The sequence below is a fragment of the Ranitomeya imitator genome, chromosome 4 (assembly GCF_032444005.1).
Source record: "Ranitomeya imitator isolate aRanImi1 chromosome 4, aRanImi1.pri, whole genome shotgun sequence".
Classification (NCBI taxonomy): domain Eukaryota; kingdom Metazoa; phylum Chordata; class Amphibia; order Anura; family Dendrobatidae; genus Ranitomeya; species Ranitomeya imitator.
Window position 1 is genome coordinate 78,414,502 of NC_091285.1, and position 12,483 is coordinate 78,426,984.

A 12,483-nucleotide genomic window follows, 5' to 3' on the forward strand; every position below is an offset into this window, starting at 1 on the left:
TGAGCAGACATGGCCACATTGCCGTGGGGAAACAAGTCAGTAGCTGGGAAACTTTCTAGTTATTCATTTATAAAATACCATAAAATAAATACTCAAAGAATCTTCCTTGTTTGTGGCACATGCAGCATGATTATCGGCCGTACCACTGGCTTCTCTACAGCACTGTGGGCACAGTGCTCATTCACCAAGGGAGGGCACACCTGTTGGCTATGCCAATCCGGCCCAGCCATGCACAGTCACGTGGCAGAGGGACCGTGGGAGGAGTAAAAATACATGGAAAAAAAAAACTTTTCTAGAATATGCATTGAAGCCAATTCTCAACATTCAGCCGGCACGTGAGCAGTGTGGGCTGGCCACCTAGGTTCCTCTGACTACTGGGCAGGGGTCTGACTAGTACCTTAGTACCTCGGTTTCTGCACACAGCGCTCATCTGAGGCTGGAGGAATGCCGTACAGCATTATACAATATAGCGAACAATGATGTATTATTGGATATTTATATAGGAAGGAGAATATAGTTCAAGGCTGATTGTTGAGTCGTAGTCACCACAGTATGTAGCAGAACTATCTGTCAGCAGGTAGTTGCCATGTAATCTGATGTAGGGGCTGAGACCCTGATTACAGTGATGTGTCACTGAGACTAGGCTGTGTTTTGCTGTTTCAATATAATCAGTGTTTTATCAGCAGGAGGTAATCACTAGAGGTCTGGGTGTCTCATGCTTTAAGGTACCGTCACACATAACGATATCATTAACGATATCGTTGCTTTTTGTGACGTAGCAACGATATTGTTAAGGAAATCGTTATGTGTGACAGCGACCAACGATCAGGCCCCTGCTGGGAGATCGTTGGTCGCTGAGGAAAGTCCAGAACTTTATTTCGTCGCTGGATCTCCCGCTGACATCGCTGGATCGGCGTGTGTGACACCGATCAAGCGATGTCTTCACTGGTAACCAGGGTAAACATCAGGTTACTAAGCGCAGGGCCACGCTTAGTAACCCGATGTTTACCCTGGTTACCAGCGTAAACGTTAAAAAAACAAACATTACATACTTACCTTCCGCTGTCTGTCCCTGGCGCTCTGCTTCTCTGCACTCCTCCTGCATCCTGTGTCAGCGCCAGCCAGCCGGAAAGCACAGCGGTGACGTCACCGCTCTGCTTTCCGGCTGACCGGCGCTGACAGTGCAGAGGAAAGCAGAACGCCGGAGGACAGACAGCTGAAGGTAAGTATGTAGTGTTTGTTTTTTTAACGTTTACGCTGGTAACCAGGGTAAACATCGGGTTACTAAGCGCGGCCCTGCGCTTAGTAACCCGATGTTTACCCTGGTTACCAGGGACCTCGGGATCGTTGGTCGCTGGAGAGCTGTCTGTGTGACAGCTCTCCAGTGACCAAACAGCGATGCTGCAGCGATCGACATCGTTGTCGGTATCGCTGCAGCGTCGCTTAGTGTGACGGTACCTTTAGAAGGTGATGTGCTGCGGTGTAGTCTCGATCATGTACTGAAGAGACATATACTCATTTCAATGGATGCCATGAGATATTACCGTATATACTCGAGTATAAGCCGAGATTTTCAGCCCATTTTTTTGGGCTGAAAGTCCCCCTCAGCTTATACTCGAGTCATACCCAGGGGTCGGCAGGGGAGGAGGAGCGGGGGCTGTCTAATTATACTCACCTACTCCTGGCGCGGTCCCTGCAGGTCCCTGGCTCCCCAGCTTCTTCCTGTACTGTTAGGTCACATGGTACCGCTCATTATAGTAATGAATTACAGTAATATGCTGCTCCACCTCCCATAGTACAGGAAGGAGCTGCGGCGCTGGGCAAACAGGTACTGCACAGCGCCAGGAGCAGGTGAGTATAACGGGGAGGGGAGCGCTACGCGATATTCACCTGCTCCCTGTTCCAGCCACCACTCCGTCTTCAGAGTCTTCTGCAGTGACGCTGAGGTCAGGGGGCGCGATGACGTGGTTAGTGCGTGCCCTCTGCTGAACGTCAGTGCAGAACACGCTGAAGATGGAGCGGCGCCGGAATAAAGGTAAGTGAATATAGAAAGTGCCGGGGGCCTGAGCGACGAGAGGTGAGTATGTGATTTATTTATTTTTTTTTATCGCAGCAACAGCAAATGGGGCAAGTGTCTGCATGGAGCATCTTATGAGGCCTTAATCAACATTTGTGCAGCATTATATTGGGCAAATGTGTCTATGGAGCATCTTATGGGGCCATTATTAACCTTTATGCAGGATTATATGCGGCATATTTTAATACGGAGCATCTTATGGGGCCATCATATGGGGCTCCTGATTCAATATGGATATTCAAAAACACTTAACCTACTGATGTCTCAATTAATTTTACTTTTATTGGTATCTATTTTTACTTTTGACATTCACCGGTAGCTGCTGCATTTCCCACCCTAGGCTTATACTCGAGTCATTTTCCCAGTTTTTTGTGGCAAAATTAGGAGGGGGGGGTCGGCTAATACTCGAGTATATACGGTACATTCCTTCCCAGCATAGAGCTAAGGGTTAGCCAGTGGTTACAGATACAAAAACGGATGGAGGAGCTGACTGACAGGACGGCTTTATTAAGGTTTATCTGAGCATTTCCGAACATTTACACCTACACCTCTCATGATATTCAGTGAACAGGTGGTTACTGGGGACATAAATAAAAATTCCTTTTGGTCATAATTTTGCCTGAATAATAATCGACAGCATGGGCACATTAGGAATGCTGCAAGGTGGCACCCCCACCAAAAATGATTAACTGTCGTACTGGACATACTCGTACAACTATTAGCAGACCATGTTAGGGGGTGTCCACATGCAGCTTGCAGATCTCATATTCTTACTGCAGAAAGATCCCCGTTCACAGGTGGAACAGATATTCAGATATACAAAATTCTTACGACCAACTTGCTGCCTATAAATATACCCCTACTGCACCTATGCACAGGTAGACCCTCACTCTAATCAGTAAGGGTCTTTCATCCGCAGAATAAACAGGCCACAATTCTAATAAAGATGACCTTTCACTGGAATATTTGTTATATAAAGTCTCTTATTAATACGGTACCTCCTCTAACTGACGATACACCACTGTTCATGGAGCCGCTGCTGGGAGTGATTAACACTGCCGATGTCATGCTGATTGACAGCCGACTACCAGCTGCCTAAGTGCGGGGAGGCTGCTGTCAATCAGTATGAAGTCGGCAGTGACGCCCGTGAACAGAGCCGACTAAAAGAGAAAAAGATGCTATGTTGATGTGTGGTCAAACGAAGCAGCAGAAGCGCTGGCAGGAGCAGTCCATGGCCCATAAGAAAAAGCATTATTGCCCCTCAACCATCTAATGTGAATAAGGCCCTCCAATGAACTTTTGCCAGATGATGTCGTGGGAAAGAAAAATGTGGCAATTCATGTTGGAAATGCTCTCTTTTTATTTTCTCGGGAGTTAAGCTGAGACTATACACTACCGTTCAAAAGTTTAGGGTCACTTAGAAATTTCCTTATTTTTTAAATAAAAGCACAGTTTTTTCCAATGAAGCTAACATTAAATGATTCAGAAATACACTCTATACATTGTTAATGTGGTAAATGACTATTCTAGCTGCAAACGTCTGTTTTGTAATGCAATATCTTCATAGGTGTATAAAGGCCCATTTCCAACAAGCATTACTCCAGTGTTCTTATGGTACTTTGTGTTTGATAACTGTGTAAGAAGGCTAATGGATGGTTAGAATACCCTTGAAAATCCTTGTGCAAGTATGTTAGCACAGCTGAAAACAGTTTGGCTGATTAGAGAACCTATAAACCTGACCTTCCTTTGAGCTAAAAAAAAAAAAAATTCAACAGTATAATTAATCAGGTCAGAACCCTTGACTGGAAAATACAAAAATGACCACTTATGAAACAATGTGTTTTGTTAAAAAGTCATAATTTTATTAAATGTTCATAAAACGCATTTAAATTAGAAACTCAAAAAGATGCCTCTTGTGTAAAGGAGGCCTGCCAGAAATATCCACATACAATGTTAAAAGAATATAACAAATGTCCACATGGACCTGCTCCGGACCATATTAGTCAAAGATAACAATAGGTACAAAAAAAAAAAAAAAATTCAAATGATTCCTGATTTGGATTATTTAAATCATCACAGTCATGCAGTGTATGCCAAAAGAAAGTGCTAAATGTAAATGACCGGATGAATATATCCTAATCCTAACAACCAAGGAACACTCCTCACAAATGTGTAGAGATTAAAGATCAATATTACCTATTGAGTGCAAAGTCCCAGTATTGAAGTCCAGCGTTTGTATGGGCGATCCGGCCGTGCCTCCCTCCACCCCAATGTACGTTTCGTAATGCCTTCTTCAGGGAGCACTCTATACTTCGTTAATGTGGTAAATGACTATTCTAGCTGCAAACTTCTGGTTTGTAATGCAAAATCTTCATAGGTGTATAGAGGCCCATTTCCAACAACCATCACTCCAGTGTTCTATTGGTACTTTGTGTTTGCTGTGTAAGAAGGCAAATGGATGGTTAGAATACCCTTGTGCAAGTATGTTAGCACAGCTGAAAACAGTTTGGCTGATTAGAGAACCTATACACCTGACCTTCCTTTGAGCTAGTTGAGAATCTGGAGCATTACATTTGTTGGTTTTATTAAACTCTCAAAATGGCCAGAAAAAAAGAACTATCATGTGAAACTCGACAGTCTATTCTTGTTCTTAGAAATGAAGGCTATTCCATGCGAGACATTGCCAAGAAACTGAAGATTTCCTACATCGGTGTGTACTACTCCCTTCAGAGGTGTGCACAAACCAACCAACCAGAGCAGAAAGAAGTGGGAGGTCCCGCTGCAAAACTGAGCAACAAGACAAGTACATTAGAGTCTGTAGTTTGAGAAATCGACGCCTCACAGGTCCTCAACTGGCAGCTTCATTAAATAGTACAAGCAAAATGCCAGTGTCAACGTCTACAGTGAAGAGGCGACTCTGGGATGCTGGCCATCAGGGCAGAGTGGCAAAGAAAAAGCCATATCAGAGACTGACTAATAAAAGGAAAAGATTAATATGGGCAAAAGAACACAGACACTGGACAGAGGAAGATCGGAAAAAAGTTATGGACAGACAAATCCAAGTTTGAGGTGTTTGGATCACACAGAACATTTGTGAGATGCAGAACAACTGAAAAGATGCTGGAAGAGTGCCTGATACCATCTGTCAAGCATGGTGGAGGTAATGTGATGGTCTGGGGTTGCTTTGGTGCTGGTAAAGTGGGAGATTTGTACAAGGTATAAGGAAAGCTATCACTCCATTTTGCAATGCCATACCCTGTGGACAGCGCTTGATTGGAGCAAATTGCATTCTACAACAGGACAATGACCCAAAGCCACCTCCAAATTATGCAAGAGCTATTTAGGAAAGAAGCCGGCAGCTGGTATTCTATCTGTAATGGAGTGGCCAGCACAGTCACCAGATCTCAACCCTATTGAGCTGACCGTATGGTACGCAAAAAGTGCCCAACAAGCTTGGAAGCATGGGGACCCTTGGCATGGGTTACGAGCTTACGAATTTTGGCCAAAATATCAACCAATGCCTCACTGTTTTTGTACATTTTTTGCACTATATTTTTCGGGGTGCAGCCGAGCCCAAACACATTCGGTCTCGCATGAGGGGTGTTCGCACTGGGATGCATTGAGTGTCCTGGCCAGTCCCCCCAATCAAAAAGTTGGGGCGTGACTAATAGGCTGTGAACCAGACACTATGCAGTACCCTTGTGTGAACACCACCCTATGCAGGCCTACACTGTGCAATTGTATACTGGACAGTCACCCCCTCCAGGAATGGGTAGGTGGAGAGAGCTGTTGATCTGGTATTTTGCACCTGTATTGCTAACATCTTGCTTTATGGACTGGCTGCACCCTGTACTGCATTTGTTCCAAGATCTGGGCAGGTAAGTGTTGCTGCTCTTTTTTTCCGTTTAATTTTTGGAGACTTTCAGTCTTTAGTGGCTTTGCTATTTAGTTTGATATAGAGATGATCTGCAAAGAGGAGTGGACCAAAATTCCTCCTGACATGTGCGCAATCCTCATTATCAACTACAACAATGTCTGACAGCTGTGCTTGCCAACAAGCGTTTTTCCACCAAGTACAGTGCCTTGCAAAAGTATTCGGCTCCCTGGAACTTTTCAACCTTTCCCACATATCATGCTTCAAACATACAGATACCAAATGTAAATTTTTGGTGAAGAATCAACAACAAGTGGAACACAATTGTGAAGTTGAACGAAATGTATTGGTCATTTTAAATTTTTGTGGAAATTCCAAAACTGAAAAGTGGGGCGTGCAATATTATTCGGCTCCTTTAACTTAATACTTTGTTGCGCCACCTTTTGCTGCGATTACAGCTGCAAGTTGCTTGGGGTATGTCTCTATCAGTTTGTACATCGAGAGACTGAAATTCTTGCCCTTTCTTCCTTGGCAAACAGCTCAAACTCAGGGAGGTTTGATGGAGATCGTTTGTGAACAGCAGTTTTCAGCTCTTTCCACAGATTCTCGATTGGATTGAGGTCTGGACTGTGACTTGGCCATTCTAACACCTGGATACGTTTATTTGTGAACCATTCTGTTGTAGATTTTGCTTTATGTTTGGGATCATTGTCTTGTTGGAAGACAAATCTCCGTCCCAGTCTCAGGTCTTTTGCAGACTCCAACAGGTTTTCTTCAAGAATGGTCCTGTATTTGGCTCCATCCATCTTCCCATCAATTATAACCATCTTCCCTGTCCCTGCTGAAGAAAAGCAGACCCAAACCATGATACTGCCACCACCATGTCTGACAGTGGGGATGGTGTGTTCAGGGTGATGAGCTGTGTTGCCCTTACGCCAAACATATCGTTTGGCATTGTAGCCAAAAAGTTTGATTTTGGTTTCATCTGATTAGAGCACCTTCTTCCACATGTTTGGTGTCTCCCAGGTGGCTTATTGCAAACTTTAAACAACACATTTATGGATTTCTTTGAGAAATGGCTTTCTTCTTGCCACTCTTCCATAAAGGCCAGATTTGTGCAGTGTACGACTGATTGTTGTCCTATGGACAGACTGTCCCACCTCAGCTGTAGATCTCTGCAGTTCATCCAGAGTGATCATGGGCCTCTTGGCTGCAGCTCTGATCAGTCGTCTCCTTGTTTGAGATGAAAGTTTAGAGGGACGGCCGGGTCTTGGTAGATTTGCAGTGATATGATTCTCCTTTCATTTCAATATGATCACTTGCACAGTGCTCCTTGGGATGTTTAAAGTTTTGCAAGTTTCATTTTGTATCCAAATCCATCTTTAAACTTCTCCACAACAGTATCACGGACCTGCCTGTTGTGTTCCTTGGTCTTCATGATGCTCTCTGTGCTTCAAACAGAACCCTGAGACTATCACAGAGCAGGAACATTTATACGGAGACTTGATTACACACAGGTGGATTATATTTATCATCATTAGGCATTTAGGACACCATTGGATCATTCAGAGATCCACAATAAACTTCTGGAGTGAGTTTGCTGCACTGAAAGTAAAGGGGCCGAATAATATTACACGCCCCACTTTTCAGTTTTTGAATTTCCATAAACATTTGAAATAACCAATAAATTTTGTTCAACTTCACAATCGACTTGTTGTTGATTCTTCACCCAAAAAATTATATTTTGTATCTTTATGTTTGAAGTATGATATGTGGGAAAAGGTTGAAAAGTTCCAGGGGGATGAATACTTTTGCAAGGCACTGTATTAAGTCTCTTTTGCCGGCGGGATCAAATTCTTATTTCTCACTGCAAAATGCAAATACATTTATATAATTTATACAATGTGATTTTCTGGATTTTATTTTTGATATTCTATCTCTCAATGTTAAAATTAACCTACTCTTAAAATTATAGACTGTTCATGTCTTTGTCAGTGGGCAAAGTTACATTAGCAAGAGATGAAATAATCATTTCCTTCACTATAGATATGCATCCAATAGTACATGTGCAGCCATCAGTATGAACATAGATGTATATCCATCATCTGTGTGTATGTGCATCCAGTGTGTACCCATCAGTACACATACAATGAGTATACAGTGTGTGTACAGCATGCATCCAGTGAGTATACAGCATGCGTCCAATGAGTATACAGTGTGTACAGCATGCGTCCAATGAGTATACAGTGTGTACAACATGCATAGTGTGTACAGCATGCATCCAATGAGTATACAGTGTGTGTACAGCATGCATCCAGTGAGTATACAGCATGCGTCCAATGAGTATACAGTGTGTACAGCATGCGTCCAATGAGTATACAGTGTGTACAGCATGCATCCAGTGAGTATACAGTGTGTACAGCATGCATCCAGTGAGTATACAGTGTGTACAGCGTGTGTACAGCATGCATCCAATGAGCATACAGTGTGTACAGCATGCATCCAGTGAGTATACAGTGTGTGTACAGCATGCATCCAGTGAGTATACAGTGTGTGTACAGCATGCATCCAGTGAGTATACAGTGTGTGTACAGCATGCGTCCAATGAGTATAGTGTGTACAGCATGCGTCCAATGAGTATAGTGTGTACAGCATGCATCCAGTGAGTATACAGTGTGTACAGCGTGTGTACAGCATGCATCCAATGAGTATAGTGTGTACAGCATGCATCCAGTGAGTATACAGTGTGTACAGCGTGTGTACAGCATGCATCCAATGAGCATACAGTGTGTACAGCATGCATCCAGTGAGTATACAGTGTGTACAGCATGCATCCAGTGAGTATACAGTGTGTGTACAGCATGCATCCAGTGAGTATACAGTGTGTACAGCGTGTGTACAGCATGCATCCAATGAGCATACAGTGTGTACAGCATGCATCCAGTGAGTATACAGTGTGTGTACAGCATGCATCCAGTGAGTATACAGTGTGTACAGCATGCATCCAGTGAGTATACAGTGTGTGTACAGCATGCGTCCAATGAGTATAGTGTGTACAGCAAGCGTCCAATGAGTATAGTGTGTACAGCATGCATCCAGTGAGTATACAGTGTGTACAGCGTGTGTACAGCATGCATCCAATGAGCATACAGTGTGTACAGCATGCATCCAGTGAGTATACAGTGTGTACAGCATGCATCCAGTGAGTATACAGTGTGTGTACAGCATGCGTCCAGTGAGCATAGTGTGTACAGCATGCATACAGTGTGTGTATACAGTGTGTGTACAGCATGCATACAGTGAGTATACAGTGTGTGTACAGGTGCGGCGCTGCCTCTGATAAGGAGCATTCAATGCTTCGGAATCTGAATGGTTTCCCATAAGGGCACAATGTATTTGCCATCTGCTGGTTTTATATGATACATGGCGCGTTCACAGACGCACGTAACACATGTCCTTCAGGCCTAGACACGCTCCCACAGATACACTGCTATCCCAGGGAGGCCATATAATCCCCATATTGAATAGTAGAAGCCCGGAGTGTCGGCCTACACGCTGCCTGTATACGTCATGTCTGTGCCTTGAGGGACTGATGCCAAATGAGGAGTGTCCTTCACGGTCAGGGTCAGATGACATCTTATTTCAGGGACACGACAAATGGCTCCTATGCTTGGTCCACGTGCAAGTCCGGGACATGGAAAGTCCAGAACCTTCTCACTATGGGCCGAGAGCTGATATATATATATATATATATATATATACACACACACCTATGCATATTATATATTACACCCAGCACACTGTGCTCCAGTCTCCACTCACAGGACTATAATGCTGGCGCTATAAATCTGCTGACACCCTGCGTGACCTTGGGCAGCGCGACCCCGGAGTCCGTGCCCACACACATGGCTCACCGTGCCAGGCCCAGCTCAGCACCACTATTAGGAGGCGAGGAAGGATCATTCAAGGTGAATGCTCCATTACTGGTCTGCAGACTGCCACCATCACTACACAGCTACTCAGTCACAGGAGGAGAGATCAGAAGTGAGAAGACAGCAATAATGGAGAGCAGAGAGAAGTCAGAGGTCCAGAGAGGACAGCAGTGGGGGCACAGAACCAGCAGGCTTGGTGCCATCAGACTGCTGCCGGGCACACGCCACTGCCCCCATCAGCCGAGCACACGCCATTGCCCCACCAGCCGGGCACACGCCATTGCCCCACCAGCCGGGCACACGCCATTGCCCCACCAGCCGGGCACACGCCATTGCCCCACCAGCCGGGCACACGCCATTGCCCCCATCAGCCGGGCACACGCCATTGCCCCCATCAGCCGGGCACACGCCATTGCCCCCATCAGCCGGGCACACGCCATTGCCCCATCAGCCGGGCACACGCCATTGCCCCATCAGCCGGGCACACGCCATTGCCCCATCAGCCGGGCACACGCCATTGCCCCACCAGCCGGGCACACGCCATTGCCCCCATCAGCCGGGCACACGCCATTGCCCCACCAGCCGGGCACACGCCATTGCCCCATCAGCCGGGCACACGCCATTGCCCCCATCAGCCGGGCACACGCCATTGCCCCATCAGCCGGGCACACGCCATTGCCCCATCAGCCGGGCACACGCCATTGCCCCCATCAGCCGGGCACACGCCATTGCCCCATCAGCCGGGCACACGCCATTGCCCCCATCAGCCGGGCACACGCCATTGCCCCACCAGCCGGGCACACGCCATTGCCCCCATCAGCCGGGCACACGCCACTGTCCCATCAGCCGGGCACACGCCATTGCCCCACCAGCCGGGCACACGCCACTGTCCCATCAGCCGGGCACACGCCATTGCCCCACCAGCCGGGCACACGCCATTGCCCCACCAGCCGGGCACACGCCATTGCCCCATCAGCCGGGCACACGCCATTGCCCCATCAGCCGGGCACACGCCATTGCCCCCATCAGCCGGGCACACGCCATTGCCCCACCAGCCGGGCACACGCCATTGCCCCCATCAGCCGGGCACACGCCACTGCCCCCATCAGCCGGGCACACGCCATTGCCCCCATCAGCCGGGCACACGCCATTGCCCCATCAGCCGGGCACACGCCATTGCCCCCATCAGCCGGGCACACGCCATTGCCCCCATCAGCCGGGCACACGCCATTGCCCCCATCAGCCGAGCACACGCCATTGCCCCATCAGCCGGGCACACGCCACTGTCCCATCAGCCGGGCACACGCCATTGCCCCACCAGCCGGGCACACGCCATTGCCCCCATCAGCCGGGCACACGCCATTGCCCCCATCAGCCGGGCACACGCCACTGTCCCATCAGCCGGGCACACGCCATTGCCCCACCAGCCGGGCACACGCCATTGCCCCCATCAGCCGGGCACACGCCATTGCCCCCATCAGCCGGGCACACGCCACTGTCCCATCAGCCGGGCACACGCCATTGCCCCACCAGCCGGGCACACGCCACTGTCCCATCAGCCGGGCACACGCCATTGCCCCACCAGCCGGGCACACGCCATTGCCCCCATCAGCCGGGCACACGCCATTGCCCCCATCAGCCGGGCACACGCCATTGCCCCACCAGCCGGGCACACGCCATTGCCCCATCAGCCGGGCACACGCCACTGCCCCCACCAGCCGGGCACACGCCACTGCCCCCATCAGCCGGGCACACGCCACTGCCCCCATCAGCCGGGCACACGCCATTGCCCCATCAGCCGGGCACACGCCATTGCCCCATCAGCCGGGCACACGCCATTGCCCCATCAGCCGGGCACACGCCACTGCCCCCATCAGCCGGGAGCAGACATAATCCTGGCAGACAATGGATTCTCCCTGGAGCTCCTGATGAGCGGAGGCCGAGTGTGCGGTAAATCCGCTCCTGCCTACCTCCAGGCAGGGTACAATGGCCTTCTGGCACCCACACCACCCCTGCACCACCCGGGACACGAGCACGCCCCACACCCCGCGCCATGCACCGTGCTGCTGCAGAGCTCGCCGGCGGCCTCCAGTATCCGGGCACATCAGGGCAGCGCTGCCCCCGGTCCGGTACAGCGGGCACAGCCGCACACAGCAGCAGGTGCCGGTATTACCGGGCTCTTACCTCGGAGTGTCACAGCCGGCGCTGCTGCAGCTTTAGGAGTGAGTGACAGCGCACGAGCGGTAGGGGGAGGGGCACCGGGGAAAGCCTCGGAGAGCGTCACAGTGACGTCACCACCACTCCCTCTGGAGCGTGAGGCCGGCGGCTGAATCACGGCTGCGGAGCACTGGCCAATACCTGTGTGCGCTGTATGTGCGCTGTGCATGTGACTGCGGCTGCGCCGCCTCTCGCTGCAGACCGCGCTGTCACTTTCCCCGGCGTGGGCCTTCTGCCATAAGGAGCTAGCTGCCTGCGCTCTGCCATGAGGCTCTGTTCTGGGCTCTCCCGGGGGTCACTACTCCCTGCACTCCTAGTAAGGGCTTCCAATGGTTTACACTAGTGATGAGCGACCATGCTGGGATGAGGTGTTATCTGAGCAT

The 12,483-nt window shown here is 48.9% G+C and overlaps 1 protein-coding gene across 3 annotated transcripts in view; it reads right to left on the minus strand.

Moving 5' to 3' along the window:
• VDAC1 (voltage dependent anion channel 1) overlaps nucleotides 1-12,232 on the minus strand; it is a 49,426-nt gene extending 37,194 nt beyond the window's left edge. Inside the window, exons 1-2 of one of the 3 annotated variants that reach the window (XM_069763824.1) lie at nucleotides 12,068-12,161; nucleotides 4,274-4,515 (exon numbers count right to left, since the gene is read on the minus strand). The gene's annotated coding sequence lies outside the window, so the exon portion shown is untranslated. Of the gene's footprint in view, nucleotides 1-4,273; nucleotides 4,516-12,067 lie in introns of all 3 variants that reach the window. The other 2 variants (XM_069763823.1, XM_069763825.1) reach the window with 2 other exon arrangements.
• Between the last annotated feature and the right edge of the window lie 251 nt (nucleotides 12,233-12,483).